Source organism: Macaca thibetana, chromosome 1 (genome assembly GCF_024542745.1).
Source record: "Macaca thibetana thibetana isolate TM-01 chromosome 1, ASM2454274v1, whole genome shotgun sequence".
NCBI classification, from domain to species: Eukaryota; Metazoa; Chordata; class Mammalia; order Primates; family Cercopithecidae; genus Macaca; species Macaca thibetana.
This window is the reverse complement of record NC_065578.1, coordinates 171952072-171972710: the sequence shown is the minus strand read 5'-3', so window position 1 is coordinate 171972710 and position 20639 is coordinate 171952072.

Genomic DNA, 20639 nt, shown 5'->3' with positions numbered 1-20639 from the left:
TCTGAAGGCTCTTTCTTGCTTTGCAGATGCCTGTCTTCTCCCTGTGCTTTCATACAATCTTTCTTCTATGTGTATGAATGTTTATGTCCATATTTCCTCTTCTTAACCACCCTGAAGACCTCATTTTAACCTAATAACCTCTTTAAATTGTCTCAAAGTACAGTAATATTCTGAGGTATAAGAGATTAAGCCTTCAACATATGAATTTTCAACCTATAACATCTTTACCAACTTTTTTCGAATCTATCTGATGAAATACTGAGTGATAATTGAAGCATCCATCCACAATACTCCCTGAACCGTCATTCAGAGTTTAGAAACAAGCCCAGAGATACCAACTATCTCCTACTTTAAGATTTCCCCCATTTTAGAACCCTTCCAAAACATTTGAAATGTAATTCTAATAAAAATTTCCTGATCTGTAGACCTTCAATATCCGCTCCTTAAATTTATATAAAAGAATGAAAGAACAAATAACTATGTGTGGCAAGCACAATAATGGCTCCCCCTAAAATATCTATATCCTAATTCCTAAAACCTATGAATATGTTACCTGATATGGCAAAAGGAATCTTACATATCTAACTATTTTGAAATGTGATACTATCCTAGATAACTCTGGTGGGCTAATATAATCTTGTGGGTGATTAAAGCAGATGGTTTTCCTGGCTGTGGTCAGAGAAAGAGGTGTGACAATGGAGGCAGGGTTAGAGATGTGTTAAGTTGCTGGCAAAAAAAGTGATCACAAGCTGAGGAATGCAGGCACCCTCTAGAAATACACACGCATTATGTAGTAACTTAATTAATAATAATTACCCTTTATCAAAATTTCAATATGTAATCTTCATAACAGGAAAAAAATAATAGTATCTAGTACATGTTACGTAACATAGAGTAGAAAAGAGGTGTGGAAGAGCTCCATTACTTGTCCAAGGTTATAGGCTGTAATTGTCAAAATGATGTTTTGAACACACTCTGACTACATAGTCTGCATTTTTAACTACAAGGATAAGTGAAAAGTTAAATGGAAAAAAATGATAATTACTACTGAGAATGGGTGGACACCTCAGGCTTTTTGACAAGAAGACAGAGAACATAAAATTTAAAGATGATTATGATTTTCATATACATGTAATTTTAATATATGTTATTTTCTTTTCCTTCAGGACAGAAGATTCTGAGAAAATAAAGAGTATGCAGCCAGGGATGGTGGCTCTCACCTGTAATCCCAGCACTTTGGGAGGCCGAGGTGGGTGGATCACGAGGTCAGAAGATCGAGAACACCCTGGCCAAAACAATGAAACCCTGTCTCTACTAAAAATACAAAATAAAATAAGATAAAATAATCAGGCATGGTGGCGCACACCTGTAAACCCAGCTACTCGGGAGGTTGAGGCAGGAGAATCGCTTGAACCCAGGAGGTGGAGGTTGCAGTGAGCCGAGATTGCACCATTGCACTCCAGCCTGGGTGACAGAGTGAGACTCTGGTGAGACTCTGTCAGAAAAAAAAGAAAAGAAAAGGAATGAAAGGACATGCAAGATTGTTATTACCAAAAGTAATTGTTTTAGAACATACCCAAAGGAATAATTATCTGAATATGTGCCAAATACCAAAATTTCAAAATTTGAAAACAATAATAGGATATTTTATTAATATGAAGCATACTTTTGGGGTATATAATATGAACAGGACACAGTCAAAATTATTTATTTTTCTACAACTAATGCTACTTAAAAATCAAGACAAAATTAAAATATGATACATTTCCTTAAACTACATTTTGCTATATTTTACAAGTGGCAAACCTAAAATTAAGAAAAAAAGAAAAAAGAAATTTAGGCTTTATGATTCCAAAATAGTCAATATTAACCTAAACACCCAAACATTTAAAAATTGTGATACCAACAATGTTATATTTCTTAAGGTTGAAGATTAATTTCATCATATAAATTTCCAAATATATTGTTGTGGCATTTTTACGTAGTTAAAAATCAAGACAAAATTAAAATATGATATATTTCCTTAGACTAAATTTTGCTAGATTTTGCAAGTGAGAAATCTAAAATTAAGAAAAAAAGGAAATTTGTGCTTTATGATTCCAAAATAGTCGATAGTAACCTAAACACCCAAACATTAAAAAAATATTGTGGCACCAATAATATTTTACTCATTAAAATTGAAGACTAATTTAGTCATATAAATTTTTAAATATATTGTTCTGTAACATTTTCATGTACATACATGGAAACAGGATGCATTAGTCTGTCCTCAGGCTGCTAATACCAGAGACTGGCTAATTTATAGAGGAAGAAGGATTAATGGTCTCAAAAGTTCCACATCGCTGGGGACGCCTCACAATCATGGCAGAAGGCAAAGGAGAAGCAAAATCAAGCCTTATATGGTGACAGGCAAAAGAACTTGTACAGAGGATCTCGCCTTTATAAAACCATCAGATCTCGTGAGACTTTTTCACTGTCACAAAAACAGCATGAAATTGCTCCCATGATTCAATTAACTCCACCTGGCCCTGCCCTTGACATGTGAGGATTACTACAATTCAAGGTGTGATTTGGGTGGGGACACAGAGTCAAACCAAATCACAGGAAGAGTACATACAGTTAACATGTGCAAAATAAAATATATTCATTTTTAAATAATTTAATGATTTATTTGTAACATCATTTCTTCTTGAATTATTATTCCCATTATATCATGATATACATCAATTATATATAATGTACATTAGTTATAACATATATTAATATATATACACATTTATTAATGGGTTTAAACTGTGCAGGTGCATTCTTGTGTGGATTTTCTTCACTTCTGCTACCCCAAACATAGCAGGACCAACCTCTCCCTTTCCTCTTGCTTCTCAGCCCACACTTTACAATAGTATTTATATTGAGTACTTATGTCCTCATGTTTTTATGATTTTTATAAGGCTTGTTCTGAGGTTTTTTCTTCATAAATCTTTATTAGTACCTCCTACATTTCCTCCTGACAGTATACTTAATCACATGTGCTTAATTATATTTTTCATCATACTTTAGTGAGATTCAATTAAGTTTGGTTTCTCCACAATACTAAAAAAAAATTTTGTAAAACAAAGATGAAATAAAGACTACAGAAATATAAAACCTGAAAGAATTCATGACCAGCAGACCCACACTACAGAAATATTTGAGGAAATTCTAAAAGGAGAAGAAAAATGATAACGAAGGTAATGTGTGCCAAATCTTCTCAAAGAATGCACTGGACATGGTAAATACATCTGACTTTTTAATCTATTTAAAAAGTAAAAAATAGTTAAAGGCAACAGTAATTATAAAATATTGTAATGCTTGCAATATACACAAAAGTAAAGTGTATGACAATAGTAGAACAATGACCTTAAAAGATTGCAATAGAAGTATATTATTGTAAGGTTCTTACACTATAGATGAGGTGGTTTGATCACACTTGAAAGTATATTGATAAGTAAAATAGATATACTATAAATCCTAAGGAAACCACTAAGCCAATAAAAAAAATTATAGGTAATAAGCCCACATCAGGTATAAAATAAAATTTTTAAAAACACTAAATATAAAAGAAGAATGAAAAGAAAAAAAAAACAGAATGATGAAATAAGTAGAAATAAGATAGGGTATGGCAATTAAAGTGGTACTTAGAGAAAAAATTAACATTAAATACCTATATTAGAAAATAAAGAAGAGGGGATATGTCATCAAAATGGCTGACTAGAGACACTTGGGACTTGACTGTTTCACATATCAAAAATGAAAAAAATAGCAAATATATAATGATATGTCTAACAGAGCATCAAAAATTCAGCAAGGAAGTGAGGAACCACTGAGGCATGAAAGGAGAGGGGAGAGAAGAGGAAATTGGCCTGACTGGTATTGATTCAGAACCAAGAGGAACTCACTATTGCAGGAAAAAGGTTAGTGAGAAATTTCCAGCACTCCTCATTTCAACCATTGATGCTTGCAATTCTAGCCACAGGAGAGATCCTTGCCCCAGTACAGAGAGCTACCTGGAATCCACATGACTAAATTGTTCCAGAGAGGGAATTTGCACTAAGTCCCACTCATGCCCTGAGACCCAAGAAATGCAGTACAATGCTATTTTGAGAGCAAGTTTGCACCAGACTACATCCTAACCTACAGTACAACAGTCTCTTCATCTCCAAATCCCTAGAGCCCCACTGATATTCCCCCATCTACTGAGAAGGCTGCAGCATCATAATGCCAGCTCAATCCACTGGCATGGTCAGGTTCCCAGAGCTCTAGCCCATGCAGTGTCCTATAACAGAGGGAACAGGCAGGATAGCATACCAAGCAGAGTGACCCACCAGGACAAAAGAAGACAAAGCACATGCTTTCTAGAGCTTGAGAGTCAGCTGCCTTGGGCCTCTGCCATCAAAAGCGAGCCCACCATTCAGGTAGCAGGGCTATTGTGTACCTGCATGCACCTTCAAGGGGCCTAAGGCTCAGCCCAATCAAGCACACCTTCCAGGAACCTGAAGACAAACCTGCCTTCTGTACCATTGCCATGACAGTCATTTCCACATGCTATTGAGTGACCTAAAAACAAGTCCATTTTGCCTACCAGCATGCCAAGTGCCTGGTATGTTTTTAAAGGATTGGAGATTAGACCCTTGACATGCTCTGCTAGCCACCATTGACACATGTGTATACCATCTAGGAGCCTGAAGACTAATTCTTACCTGTTACCACCACTGTCAGTTCCAACACATGCCAAGTTGGTGCCTAAGGACAAGTCTACTTGGCCCACAACTGCTACTATCAGCTCCCACATGGCCTTCCAAGGGCCTGGGGACTGGCCTGTCCAGCCTGACGCTGCCACTCCAGCACCCATCAGCATGTGCCATATTGTCACTGCTGGTGCCAATGCACTCTGCCTAGGGTCCTGAGGGCCAACATACTGTCACTACTGCCACTTCCAAAGCTAAATATGCTTCCCAGAGCCCCAAGGACATACTTTCCTGGCCAACTGCTGTCACTCCCTGAACATGACAATTGGAAGCCCAATGTCTGGCTCACTGAACCACACATCTTCTCTGTTGGCACCCACATTTGCCATTGAGAAACCTGAGGTGAAGCATGCGTGTCCTGCCACTGCCACCACCAGTGCCTGAGGACTTGCCCACCTGACATCCCCCTCGCCAGCAAAGCCTCACCACAGCCTCTACTAACAACAATAGCATAAGCCTCTGAGGAACTCACCAAAACCAATAACATTGATTGCAGCAAAATAAATCATATAGAGACTACAGTTTTGTGACCATCCAGAGTCAAAACCACAGTTCCCCACCCAACCAACTCGCTAAATACATCTACAAGAAAAAACGTTTCCCTACAAAAGCCAAGTCATAAAATAGGAAGAAGCAACTGTTACACCAGATGCACAGATACCAACCTAAGAACATAAGAAATATGAAAAAGCAATGAAACATGACACTTCCAGAGGAATGTAATAACTCCTCAGTAACATATGCCAAAGAAAAAAAATATAAAACATATGAAAAAAGATTCAAAGTAATTATCTTAAAGAAACTGAGTGGAGTATGTGAGAACACAGATAATATAAAGAAACCAAGAAAACAATTCACGATGTGTATGCCAATTTAACGTGGAAATAGCTATCATAAAAAAAGGAACTTAAACAAAAATTCTAGAATGAAAGAATACAATGAATAAGATTTTTAAAAATACTATTAAGAGCTTCAACAATAGAGCAGATGAAGCAGAAAGAGAAATTTCTGAACTTAAAGACAGGTTTTCCATAATAAATCAGTCAGACAAAAAAAGAAAAAGAAAAATAGTCTTAAAATACAAAGAAAACCTATGTGATATATGGGACACAATAAAGCAAACAAATTTTGAATTTTGAAACTTTCAGAAGGAGTAGAAATGAACAAAGATAGAGAATCTATTTAAGAAAATAATAGCTGAAAACTTCCTGTGTCTAATGAGATATATAGACATTTATATACAGGAAACTCACAGATCTGCAAGTATATTTAAATTCAAAAAGATATCCTCCAAGGCACATTATATTCAATCTCCCAAAAGTCAAAGACAAATACAGAATTTTAAAAACAGGAAAAGAAAAGTGTCAAGTCATGCATAAGGGAATTCCCATGAGATGAACAGCAGATTTCCCAACAGAAACACTGTAGGCCAGGAAGAATGGGATGATATAGTCAAAGTGCTAAAAATTTTTAAAAACAAACAAATCAACAAACAACAACAACAACAACAACAAAAAACTGGCAGTCAAGAATCCTATCGCAGAAAAACTATCGTTTATGAATAAAAGAAAGAGAAATAAAGTATTTCCCAGATAAGCAAAACTGAGGAAATTTATCAACATTAGAAAGGTTCTACAAATATGCTTAAGGGATCCTGCACTGGGAAGTGAAAGGATAACATATACCATCCTGAAAACACACAAAATTATAAAATTCACTGGTAAAAAAGATAGACAAATGAGAAACAGAAATGAATCAAATGTTATTACTGCAAAATCCACCATATCATAAATGTAAAGAATAACAAAGGAAGAAAAAAAACAAAGAATATCCAAAACAATGAGGAAATGGTTAACAAAACAACAAGAGTAAGACCTTATTCATCAGTAACAAACCTGAGTGAAAACTTTTTAAGTTCCTCCGTTAAAAATTATAGACTGACTGGATGGGAAGAACCACAGTTTACTTTCATTAATTTTTATTGCTTTTCTGTTATTAATTTTCATAACTATACTGATCAGGAAAAAAACACAAATTACAAATATGAACAATGCAAGGGCTAAAAGAACTACAGATCCTTCAATGGACAAAAATATGAAATAATATTATGAACAATATTATGCCAATAAATCCAACAACTTAGTTAAAATGGACATATTTCTTAGGTGAGAAAATCTACTACAACTTAATAAAGAAGGTATATAAAACTTTATATCTTTTTTAAAAGGATGAATTTGTAATTACTACAAAGGAAACTACCAACATGTATGAATTTGTCAGTGAATTATATCAAACATATGGAGAAATACTATTAATTCAATATAAACTTTCAGAACATTGAAGAGAAGGGACTATTTTCTAACTAATTTTGTGTGTTCAACATTATCTCTATATCAAAATCAGCCAAATAGACCACAAGAAAATTAAACAGCCAGATAGCCTACATAAATATATTTGTAAAATTTCTTTACCAAAATTAGAAAATCAATTTCAATAACATATTATATAAACAAGTATGTCTATCATCATCTCCATAAATTCAAAAAAAAATCAACAAACTATATCATCTATTCATTATTATAAAAAGAAAAAATCTTAATAAACATGGGATTGAAATGAACTTTTTCAACTTCATAAAAGGTGTCTATGAAAAAATGAAAGTTAAAATGATATCTAAATTTTAAAAAATGCATGCATTTCTCCTAAGCTCAGGTGCAAATTAAGAACTTATCTTCTAGCCATATATATTTGACATTTTACTGGAAATTTTGTCCAATAGTTTTGGACAAGACAGTAAATAAAATACTTCTAAATAGGAATAAAAAATACTGTCATTATTAATAAATGATATGATAATTTATGTATAAAAGTTCCTAGAGCTAATAGTGCTTGAAAATTTTTCAGAAAATAAGAGCAACATAAAAATATCCATTGCGTTTTTACAACTAGCCATGACTAGGAAATATTTTTAAAACACAATACAATTTTAGAAAACATAATATATCAAATAATAGTGAAAAATTGACAAACATATGGACAGCAGTTGTATACTAAAATTACAAAAATATCACTAAAATTAAATAAACCTATATAATTATAAAACTCTACCAGGTTTGTGTATCAGAAGACTCAATTTTCCCAAAACCCATTTTTAGAATCAACTTAAAATTCCATCAATAAATAGTGATAACTTAAAATTTATTTGGAAGGTAAATGATCTAGGTAGTTAAAATAATTTTGGAAAAAAAAAAAAAAACACAGTTAGAGAACTGAAAGTGCCTGACAAACATTTTTTATAAAGCTACAATTACAAAAATGTATGTGTTGACATAAGGACAATATATGAAAAAAATAGAGGCTGAATAAATATATCTGTTTATATTTAATTCATTATAATTGTATATTATATAATATATATGAATATGTTATAATTTATTATACAGCTACAATTCTAAAAATGTATGTGTTGACAAAAAGTAAGACAAAATATGAAAAAAGAATAGAGGATGAATAAATACATTCATGCATATTATGACTAACTGACTTTTAACAAATATACCACTTTCATTGGGAAATAACAATCTTTTCAACAAAAGAAAGGGGAACAACTGGAGAGACACAGAGATCAACCTTAGCATTTACCTCACATATATTCTAAAAATAACTCTATATTATAGGCCTTAATACAAGTACTAAATCTATAGAAGTTCTATACAAAAACATAGGAGAAAATACTGGTAAACTTGGATTTAGAAAATATTTTAAAAACTGACATGAAAACTGGAAGGAAATTATTAATACATTGAATTTAATCAGAATTTAAAAATAAATCTTGTTAAAATGTTGTGGAGGCACTCTTATGAAAACAAAAATGTAAATCACAGACTTGCAAAAAGTACTTGCAAGTCTAATACTGCATAAAATATTTGTACCTATAATATGTAAATAACTCCTACAATTTATTTTAAATCCAATTAAACTTGGCAAAAATTTTGAACAGCAATTTTACAAAAATTGTGCTGCCAAACTCCCTTAGCCATTAAAGAAATGCAAGTAAAATAACATTCACATTTAAGTGAAACAACTAAACAGCTAAATTAATACAATACATTGCTAATAGGTTCTATGATAAAAAATATTATATAACTATCCTTCCCCCCAAACACAGAATGCCACTGCATACCCACTAGACAGGCTGAAATTTAAAAGACTGGCCATGTCAAGTGATGGCACGAATGTGGTACATCTGTAACTTTCATAAACTGCTGGCGGGAATATTACATTGTACAGTAGCTACTTTGAAATACTAGTTCAGCAGTATTTTATTTCTTTAAAAAATACACCTATCACATGAACCTACTGCTATACTTCTAGTGCTCCACAAGGCATTAGCAATATGTCCATAAAAAGACTTATACAAAAATATCTATAATAGCTTTATTTATAATATCCAAAAATTAAAAACAACCTAAAAGTTCATCAAGAGGTAAATGAATAAATAATTTGTGATATATTCATACTATGGAATACTACTCAGAAATAAGAAGGAACATACTCTTAATAAACATAAAAACATTAATCTCAAAATAACAAAGCAGAATAAAATATTTTAGACAAAAGTTAGTACTTATTATAGGCCTGCATATACATAAAATTCTAGAAAACACTAAATAAATCTACATTGAGAGGAAGCAGATAAGTGATTGCCTTTTGATGAGGGAAGGAAAATTCAAGAAGGTAAGTTTATAAAGAGGGAGTCAGGCTCATCTACCTTATCTTGATAGTGTGATGTGTCAAAGATCTATGCATATGTAAAAACATCAGATTTTCCACTTTAAATATGGGCATTTTGATAATATTCAAAAAGCTAATAAAGCACAAAATATAAATAGATGTAATTAACCACTCAAATATACTCTATCTAAAAATATAGCATATGGAGATATATATATGTATGTGTAATATTGTTTGTTAGTGCATGTGTGATTCAGAATCTAGTTCTGGTTTCAGTTGTTAGTTCCACCATGTACAGGCTATTAACCTTAGAGAGATTACATAAATTCTCTCCATCTGTAAAATGAGAAAGAATATAAAATCTGCTTCAAAGTTAGTCATGATGATATACAACATTTAGAAGGGTATCCTAGCATATATATTACATATAGTGATGTCTTACTACTTAAACTGTTCTTAAATTTATCATCATAGTTAGTTCCATGTCATTAAATAATCTTCTAAAACATAACTTTTATTGACTATATAGTATTCCATATTATGAAAATGGAGTAATCTCATTGATTTATTTTTCATTTTATATTATGTTGGCTAATTTCCACAAAAAAAATACTTATGAAAAAAATATTTGCATAGCAATACTTAATTCCTAATGATAACTTGGTATACCCCTAACATAAAGCCCGAGAGTATTCATTTCTCCCTCTTTTCCACTTCCACCATCATTGTTCAAATCGCTGTTCCTTCTTGCCTGGAATATTCCAGGATCAACACAGCAGGAAGATCAGCCTTTAAAAAACCGTTAATCTTATTCTCTGTTTACCAACTTCTGGTATCGTTCTATTGGAATAGCAGTAAAACTTAAACTTTTTCCTTCAACTTTTTCTTTACAGTGGAATGATTGTCAGGTGGCAGAGCAGTACTCTGACCAAAACCAATCAGAAATGCCAGACAAAATGGCAAAATGGGCAACTGTTAAAGGAAGTTAACAGATCATGAAGCAAGAAATACTAGAGGGACTAACCCTCCAGAGAAAGAACTTTGTAAGAGAAAATGGGCTTCATGATTCTTTCCCTGAGAGCATTTATCAGTTTGGGGGACAGAAAGCAGAATTATTTTGATTTCTGTTAAATTACATTTATTTCATTCGTTTTTCAATTTAACAAATGATGTCTAATATGTATTGTTGGAATATCTCCATCTTTATCTACATTACCAAAGCACCAAAAAAGGAGGATATTAACTAAGTCTGAAGAGAAATAAAAAGGTTAAAGTTGAAGTTTAAGGAGATTTTTAATTAATTGGCATAAAATCTCCATGAAAATTCTAGTCTTATTGCACTTTCAGGAAAAGAACAATTTCATTTTCTCTGGGTACAAAGACTAAAGATGTGGAGAATAATTAATTGAAATAACAGTTAAACATCATGTTCCCTATTCAAGAGGAGGAGCAAAGTGATGATTTTTTTTTTTTGGTAGATGAGCAAGTAGGGGAAATTTGAGTAACAATTAACTCCTGACTACTGGGTCAGAAGAGAGTTTATTAAGTGTTTCCCTGTGAAATAATTCACAGTACCCAGGATTGAACTGAAACATTTTTTAGAATTTTTAGATCCTTAAACATGATGCATTAATAATTGTAATTTATACATTAATTATGCATTAATAATTGTAAATTATACAAGGCAGCTTACAGGTAAAAAAAGATTCTTCATAACTAAAATGGGCTGTGCACATTTGAAGGCTAGAAGATGAATGAAAATGGCACATTCAGGGATCACTTTCTATAGAGCTATAACTTGAAACAAGGATTTGGTAAGGGAAGCGAGAAATTGAGAACAAAGGGAAGAAAGGTAAGTTTGAACACAGTAACTTACTCGCTAGGTCAGATGAAACACTGATTTCCAAGAGGAGAAAAAGTATTGAGCAGTAATAAAAGTTGTCAATGGGAAAAGGACAAACCACGTGTTTGATCATATATTTAATAAATTGTAATTTAGGGAATTGTCATCTAACAAATTACTCAGAGGCTTTGTAGCTTGCAGGTAAAGAGAATGTTTCCTGGAATAAGATGAGAGGTACAAATTTTGTATCTACCACTTGCTAGTGACATGATCTTGGAAAGCTACTTTATATCTCTCTACTTCCACTAAAAAAATAAAAAAGAAGAAAAAAGAGAAAAAGGACAAGATAATAGTGTCTAGCTCAGAAAACTGTGGTAAGGGCTAAAGCTCAGCAGCTAACTCTTAGTTTTCTATTGTCGCCTTAAGAAATTACCACAACTTAGTGATTTCTAAAAACATGAATTTATTTTCTCAGAGTTTTGTAAGACAAAGTCTAGGTACAGTGGTCTCAGGTGGCTCTCGACCCTAGGTTTGCCAGGTCAAAATCAAGTTGTGTGCAGGTCTCCGTCCCTTTCTGGAGGCTCTGGGAATAAATGCACTTCCAAGCTCATTCGGGTTGCTGCCAAAACTCAGTTCCACATAGATGCAATGATTTCAGTTTCCTTGCTGGCTGTCCGCTAAGGCTCATTTCATTCTCAGCTTCTACAGGGAGCCTGCATGCTTAGGCTCACAGCCCTCTTCTTCCATCTTAAAAGCCGAGTCATAGCCACGTGAATGCATGTAATCTCTTTGACCTCCCTTTTGCTTCTTTCTGCTTTCCTCTTCCCTTGTTCCTCTCTGATTAATTCTGCCTTCTGCTGCTGCTTTTAAAAGCTCATGTGATTACATTAGTCCACCTGGAAAATCCAAGATAATCTATACTTTAAGGTCACCTAAGTAATCTGCAAAATTCCTTCAGGGAAGTACTTTAGTTAATGTTTGATTGATAAACTAAGGACAGAAACCTTGAGAGAAAGATTTTTAGAACGCTGCCTACTGTACTGACCAATAGGAAACACATCCTAAAGACTAGCTATTCATATTATATTTGCTCAGGGAAACTGAAATTTGATCTGCTACAATTAAAGTGTTAGATAACTCTCAAAATCTCACAGAATCACAGACATCTGTAAGTAAAAGTGACCTTCTAAATGTTGTACTTTTAAACATTTATGTGTATTATGATTCTGAGAAAGCCAATTAAAGTTATTGTTTAAATAAATGTAAGAGTTTTCCTAGTGGACCTCATCTTAAATTCATGAGTTCTTGAATTCCAGTGCTGCAGAGCTTGTTTAGCATTAGGTTAGCAGTAAAAGAAATTACTTTGATGCATGTATTTTAATTAGGTGATAATACTGAATGAAAAGTGAAAATTCATGGTGAGTTCAAATCATGTTGCTCAATAAAAGGTCATTTTAGTAACTCAGTTGTTTATCTATATAGCTGTATCTTCAGCTGATATATTTGTCTCCTTACATACTTATTGTGATTTAATAACCTGTTATGATTGTGTGAAGAAATACAATATACCCCAAGGTCTCACTCATTTATATGCTTATGATCCAGTAATGCCGTACTTGTATCATTACATGTTAAAACTTTATTCCCAAAACACAAAATATAATAAATTATAATTCTGTTTTGGTGCTTGTTTTGTATCTTAAAGAAGCTGTTCTCAAAAGTTTGGATATCATGACCCTTTAATATTTTTAAAATTATTGATGACTCTGAACACAAAGATTTGTTTCTTTATGGAAATTATATCTGTCAATAACTTACATGTTGGGAATTAAAACTAAGAATTTAAAAAAATATCCATTAGTCCATTTTAAAATAAAGATGTACATAAAAAATTATCTGAGTGTGATAGTGTGCACCTGTAGTCACAGCTGCTTGGAAGGCTTAGGCAGGAGAATTGCTTGAGCCCAGGATTTCAAAGTTACAGTGAGCTATGATCACACCACTGTACTCCAGTCTGGGTAACAGTGCAAGATTCCTGCTAGAGAAAAATAAAAAATAAAAAAAGAAGATGAAGAATCTATTATTATCTAACATAAATATTTATTAAAATTGAACGATGCTTTTCCAGAATTTAAAGAAAAACGGTCCACAAAATGAAGTGCCATTATTTTGCAAATTTCTTTAACATGAGACTTAATGAAGACAATTGGATTCTTATATTCATTTATACTTGCAACTTATTTCATTTTTCTTTTCTTTTGGCTGAAATATATTTTTTTAAATGTGTTCTTATACACGTATGCATGTTCATATGCAGTTAGAAATAGGTTGCTCTTGCAGACCAGCCGAAAGTTCTCAAGTAGTTTCAGAGGGCTCCATGGACTACAGTTTGAGAACTACAGTGTTAAATGAAGAGAGGGAGAAAAAATAAACTCTAGATATGTATTTGTATCTACTTAGTATATAAACCAACCCAATATAGAGATACACTATGTTCTTTTCTGCAGTGGGTATTGTGATAGGTTACAATATTTCAAAGAAGTGTGACCTAATAATAATTTTTTTTATTTTTATTCCTTTCAAATATAGACATCCTTTTTTTCTTTTTCTATGTTAGATATGGTGAATGTCATCTGTAAAATGTACTTGGAACTAGCTTTTTCAGTGGAAGAGAAGAAGCCTTTCACTCTTTCCCATTACTAACATTTTTGGTTCACTCAAATTCATTATTTCTTCTTGGTTTAATTGTGGCCTTGGAATATTTTTTTCTAGAATCTTTCAATCTCATTTTGGTTTTAAAATTAATTAGAATAAAATAATTTACTTATGATTTTAAATTGGTTTTAAATCTGCAGTTATTTATTCAATTTGTTTTGTGTTTTGGTCTTTGCCTTTACTTTCTTTTTAGCTTTCTTGGTTTTTTGCTGTTGATAGAAATATTCTGTGTTTCATTATTTCATTCAATTTCTTTTATTCTCATCTTTTAATTTTTTTATTTTCTCTTTTTTCAACAACTAATGTTTCTCTTGGGAATGAAAGAAAAATTCATCATAAAATTCTATCTGTGTAATTTACCATATTAAAAGACAATTTGTTAATAATGTTAAAGTCCTATTCTTTTTTAAAAAAATTCTTAATAGACTAGAGCTTCTTTAACTTGATTTATAGTAAATATAAGTCAATATCTGAAACTTGACACTCATTTCCTTTAGTAATTGGATAAAGAAAAGAAACCCTTTATTATTGCATGTCTTGATAAACTTTTCAGAGGTCATAATCAGTAAGGACCTAAATGAAAAATTAGAATATTTATATTAATTATAGAAAATAGGGCCATTCACTTATAACATAAATCCACAAATATAGTATAATAACTTTTGAAAGTTTTCTGGATAATAAAACCAACTCATAACATTCAATAACATTACTCTACAATTGCAATAACCAAGATGGTAACAATAACGAACTTGAAGATGCAATTCAGAAATAGAATACCTTTACAATGGCAACAAAAACTACAAAGTATATAAGAATATACCCCCAAAAGTACAAAATACATTTCTTGACAAAAGTTTTGAATTCATATAAATGATATACATGATGTTTTAAATAAGTGGAAAGATATTTTAACTACTAGATGAAATAACATAATATGAAAATTTAAATTTTTCCCAAATTAGTGTATTAGTTCAAATTAAAAAATCTCTATTACAAATTGATTTTAAGGCACTAAATCAAGTTAATCTAAATTTATGTTGAATAGAAAAAAGTTATTTTTGCCCTGAAGAAAAAACAAATTGAAAAGACGTGTTAGTATACGTGACTAGAAAGCATAAAAACATTGGGTAATTGAAGGAAAAAAAATGGAGTTGAATGGATCTACTGTGGACATCATTACACAGTAAATTCAGCACCAAAAATTAACAAAGATAAATAATGCTGGGTCCCTATGTAACACTGCATATACCGATGGAGTCCTAATGAATAGCTTTGAATTACTACAAAGTTAATAGAAGACAATGTGGGAGTCTATCTTTATAACCTAATTAAAAATTAAAATAGCCATGATGTGCAATTTTTTAGTGTTACATGAATAGAATAGCGGGTGATGCTAATGTGGAGTGATGGTGACTGGGGGTAGGTGTATGCAAGAATTCTCATGCACTCTTGCTGAGAATGTTGTGGAAAGCAATCTGGCACAACTTAGTAAAAACAAGTAATCAATACTAAAAGACTCAATAATTCTTCTCCTGTGATACATCAAATAAATATCCTTTTAACATTTCCATAACAGATTGTGTCTGTGTGTATAATTTTGCAAAAATATATATTGCTTGCGGTGGCAGAAACCAGAAGTGACTTGGAAAGTGAATAGGCAAAATATTGTGACTATACGATATAAGGTATTACAATAAATCTAGAGTAAACAGATTTAACGAACACATAACAAAGTTGACTGGATAGTTAAAATATATTGCTTAAAGGTTCAGAATTATAAAAAAAAATTATGTGAATAAAATAACGCACACCTACAAAAAATCACCCATTTTTTAAGATTCCATATCACATGTATGAAATATTTAAAAACTAGTGTACACACTAAATATATGGAAGTGGTTGTCTCAGTCGATGAATGTGAGAAGAAAGTGCTGCAGCAAAGAAAGCGATTGATAAATAAGACAAAGGAGGACCTCAGACAGAATAAATACAATTTACCAGTAACCGATGAACAAGATTAACTCAAACCTTTTTACATCTAAGTGACTAATGAAAATCATAGTGAATAACTCATTAAATCATATATAACATATATGTGTCTATATATGTGTATATATATAGCTATTACAAATGTGTACCCACATGCATAAGAATTTCTTCATTTTAAAGTTTTTTTGTTTTGTTTTGTTTTGTTTTGTTTTTAATTTATTTATTATTATTATACTTTAAGTTGTAGGGTACATGTGCATAACGTGCAGGTTTGTTACATATGTATACTTGTGCCATGTTGCTGTGCTGCACCCATCAACTTGTCATTTACATCAGGTATAACTCCCAATGCAATCCCTCCCCCCTCCCCCCTCCCCATGATAGGCCCCGGTGTGTGATGTTCCCCTTCCTGAGTCCGAGTGATCTCATTGTTCAGCTCCCACCTATGAGTGAGAACATGCGATGTTTGGTTTTCTGTTCTTGTGATAGTTTGCTAAGAATGATGGATTCCAGCTGCATCCAAGTCCCTACAAAGGACTCAAACTCATCCTTTTTTATGGCTGCATAGTATTCCATGGTGTATATGTGCCACATTTTCTTAATCCAATCTGTCACTGATGGACATTTGGGTTGATTCCAAGTCTTTGCTATTGTGAATAGTGCTGCAATAAACATACGTGTGCATGTGTCTTTATAGCAGCATAATTTATAATCCTTCGGGTATATACCCAGTAATGGGATGGCTGGGTCATATGGTACATCTAGTTCTAGATCCTTGAGGAATCGCCATACTGTTTTCCATAATGGTTGAACTAGTTGTCTAAAACACCAAAAGCAACGGCAGCAAAAGCCAAAATTGACAAATGGGATCTCATTAAACTAAAGAGCTTCTGCACAGCAAAAGACACTACCATCAGAGTGAACAGGCAACCTACAGAATGGGAGAAAATTTTTGCAATCTACTCATCTGACAAAGGGCTAATATCCAGAACCTACAAAGAACTCAAACAAATTTACAAGAAAAAAACAAACAACCCCATCAAAAAGTGGGCAAAGGACATGAACAGACATTTCTCAAAAGAAGACATTCATACAGCCAACAGACACATGAAAAAATGCTCATCATCACTGGCCATCAGAGAAATGCAAATCAAAACCACCATGAGATACCATCTCACACCAGTTAGAATGGCAATCATTAAAAAGTCAGGAAACAACAGGTGCTGGAGAGGATGTGGAGAAATAGGAACACTTTTACACTGTTGGTGGCATTTTAAAGTTTTTTAATTGCATTCAGTGGAGTTTGTCTTAAAAATATCTTTGCAATATTATTTCCATTGACACAGTCTTACTAGGTGCTGACATGCTGAGTAGAATTTCCATGGCAAATTCTTTGTCTAATTTTTGTGTGGAAGTAGAATATTAATTTGTGGGCTTCTATGGAGTGTAGCAATGCAATATTATCACTAGTTAAAAACATAAATAACCCTCCCTTGCAAGCGAAACAGAGGTCTCTTGATGACGTCTCCTTTGCTTTGCGAATTACAGTGATCAGTATTCTAGACGGAATTTAATTTGAGTTCTGAAAATTGTCCTTGTGGACTCATTAATTATAATAAAAATATGAAAAGGTAAGGATGTTTCACCAATAATGTTATAAGCCAATATTCTTTAGAATTGCTTTGAAAATCAATTTTTGGTATAATTTATATAAAATGAAGTCTTCTTAAGCCTACTGAGGAATTAGTTTTGATGAAGTCTATATACTAGTAAACAATGTAACAACCAAGGCACAGAAAAATTTCATTACCCTGAAAAAAAAGTCCATCAGGCCATTTGCAGTTAGTGTTTCTGACACCAACCCTAAGCAAAAATAAGTACAAAAACAAACAAACAAAAAGCAAAACAAACAAACAAACAAACAAAAGAAACACCTGTCACAGACCAGAGGAAACTAAAGACATGAAGACATGAGGACTAAATACAATATGAAATCCCTAATGGAGCCTGGAAGAAAAAGGATATTATTGTAAAATTTGGTGAAATTCTTATAATACCTGGTTATTTAGTTAATAGTAATACCAGTGTGAATTTCTTCGTTTTCATTAATGCACCCTGGTTATGTAAGCTAGATGAAGGCTATATCTTTTCAAAAAACCAAACTTTCATTTCATCGGTTTTTGATACTATTTTAGAATCTATTTCATTTACCATTTATTTCTGTTTTGATCTGTATTATTTATTTTATTCTACTAATTTGGGGTTTGGTTTGTTCTTTCTTTTCTAGTTCTTTGAGGTTCATCATTATGTTATTTATTTGAAATCTTTGTAACTTTTAAGTAAAAAAATATGGTACATACATTCCTCCTGATGCTTCTAAAAGTTTATTTGTCTTTGATTTTTGACAGGTTAACAACAATGTTCCCCAGAAAAGATCTTTTTGAGTTGAATCTATTTGGGTCACTTAAGTTTCTTGTATCTGGTCACCTATATCTCTTGCAAGACTTGGGAAATTTTCAACTCTTATTTTATAAATAGGTTTTGTTCATTCTTTTTCATCTTTTTCATTCTTTTTTTTTTCTGTCTGACTAGGTTCTTAAAAAAAAAAAAAAAAACCTATTCAAAAATGTTCTTCAGCTTGATCTAATTTATTGTTGAAATTCTTCATTATATTTTTTTACTGAATTCTTTAATTCTAGAATTTCTGTTTTTTTAAATAAATCTGTCAAATTTCTCATTCCATTCATTAGTTGTTTTTCTCATTTTTACATTGTTTATCTTTGCTGTTTTCTATTATATTGAGCTTCTTTAATATTACTTTGAAATCTTTGGGCATTTCGTAGATTTTTTTTTTGCATAATCTGTTGCCAGAGAATTATTGTGTTCCTTTGGAGATGTCATGCTTGCTTGCCTTTTCACGTATTTCATTTCTTTAGGTTGACATCTGCACATCCGTTGTAGCAGTAGCTTTTTTCTGATTTTATGTATTGGCTTTCACAAGAAAATAATTTTTCCTATTTTGTATCTATACTGTTGGTTGGGTGGGGTGCTTTGAATTAGGGTGGGGACAGTATTGTAGTCTCTGTATGATTTCTTCATTTGTCATGAGTATTGGTGGTGTCTGTGAGTTTCTCAGTGGCTTAGGCTGTGGTTGTCAGTGGAGGCTGTATTGAGGCTTTGCTGGGGATAGAGAAGTCAAGTGTCCTGGTCCTCAGGCACCAGTGGTGGTAGTGGAAAACCAGATGTGCCAATCTTTGGGCCTCCATGTGACTTGCTTGAGTTCCAGCGGTGGTAGCATTTTTCTGGGTGGATGGGCAAAATCTTGGGGCCCTGGTTGACATGCATAGCATCAGTGATGGCACTAGCAGTGGTGGACCAATCTTTGGAGTACTGTATGGCACACACAAGTGCCACTAGTAATAGCAGCACACAGGATAGGTCAGTCCTTAGGCCCTCAGATGACACTTGAGTTTGAGTGCAGTCAGTGGTCCTGGTGGCAGGCTTGGTGGGCTTATCTTCAGGCTCCTGATCTTCAGGCTCTTGATGCCCTCAGTTACTGGGAAGGGCTGCAGTGGGTGGGGTCACACTGACCTCAGGCCCCCAGATGATGTGTGTGGGCATTCATATAGCTGGCATGATGGGCCAATTCCAAGGCCCCTGAATAGCATAAGTAGGTTTGGCTGGTTGAGTTACAGGCAGCGCATACATATCCTTAGGCTCCTCAGTGACGTTTGCTATCACCTGCTGTGGCACACAAGGAAGCTTAATCCTTAGGACTCCTGATGGGGTGCTTGGGCACCAGCAGCAGTGGTGGTGAGAGAAGTGGGCTCATCTTTAGGTCCCAAGAAAATATTCAGTCAGGTTGTTTCCCTCATCCCTTGAAAGCTCTTGCAGGTATGCTACACTCTTTCTGGCAAGTCAATGCTGAGTTGTTCTCAGTAACTACAGATCAAGAAGGCAATTCTCAGGCTCTGGTGGACACATGATTCAGATCCCTTTGTCCTGGGAGTAGCTTCCCTCATGTACTGCAATGGCCACTTCCTGGGGTGTAGAAAACTGTGTGTGCTAGAGTGCTGAAAACTCAGCCACACCACTGAGACCCAGCATTGTGACACTACAACTTTCTGGGTGGATGTTGGGAGATGTCAGCAAGCCTCCAGGAACATGAAGATGCTGGGTTTGTTTAGCTCCAGGTCAGGATATAGTCTGGTGTTTCTGGGCTATCAAAATAGTGCCATGCTGTAGCAACTTGGGCCTCGATGTGTGTGGTATCCAGTGTGAACATCCTTTCTGAAACAATGTTGTCGTGTGAACTCTGAGAAGTTTTCTATAGTAGTCTCAGGACTCACAAGGGCTGAGGGGCTTTGGCCAGGACTTCAGGTATCGATAGTGTGAATGTGAACTGCTGAGGATCTCTCAGGTACCTTTACCCTGTGCTGAGGAGTTTCTTCTGGCTCCGAGCTGATTCCGGCCAGGATAGTTGCTGCTTCTCTCCCCTCTTCTTCCGTGCCTTAGGAGTTCCCTGTCACTTCCCTGCTGAATATTGGTTTTCTCTTGAATGTTCTATTCAG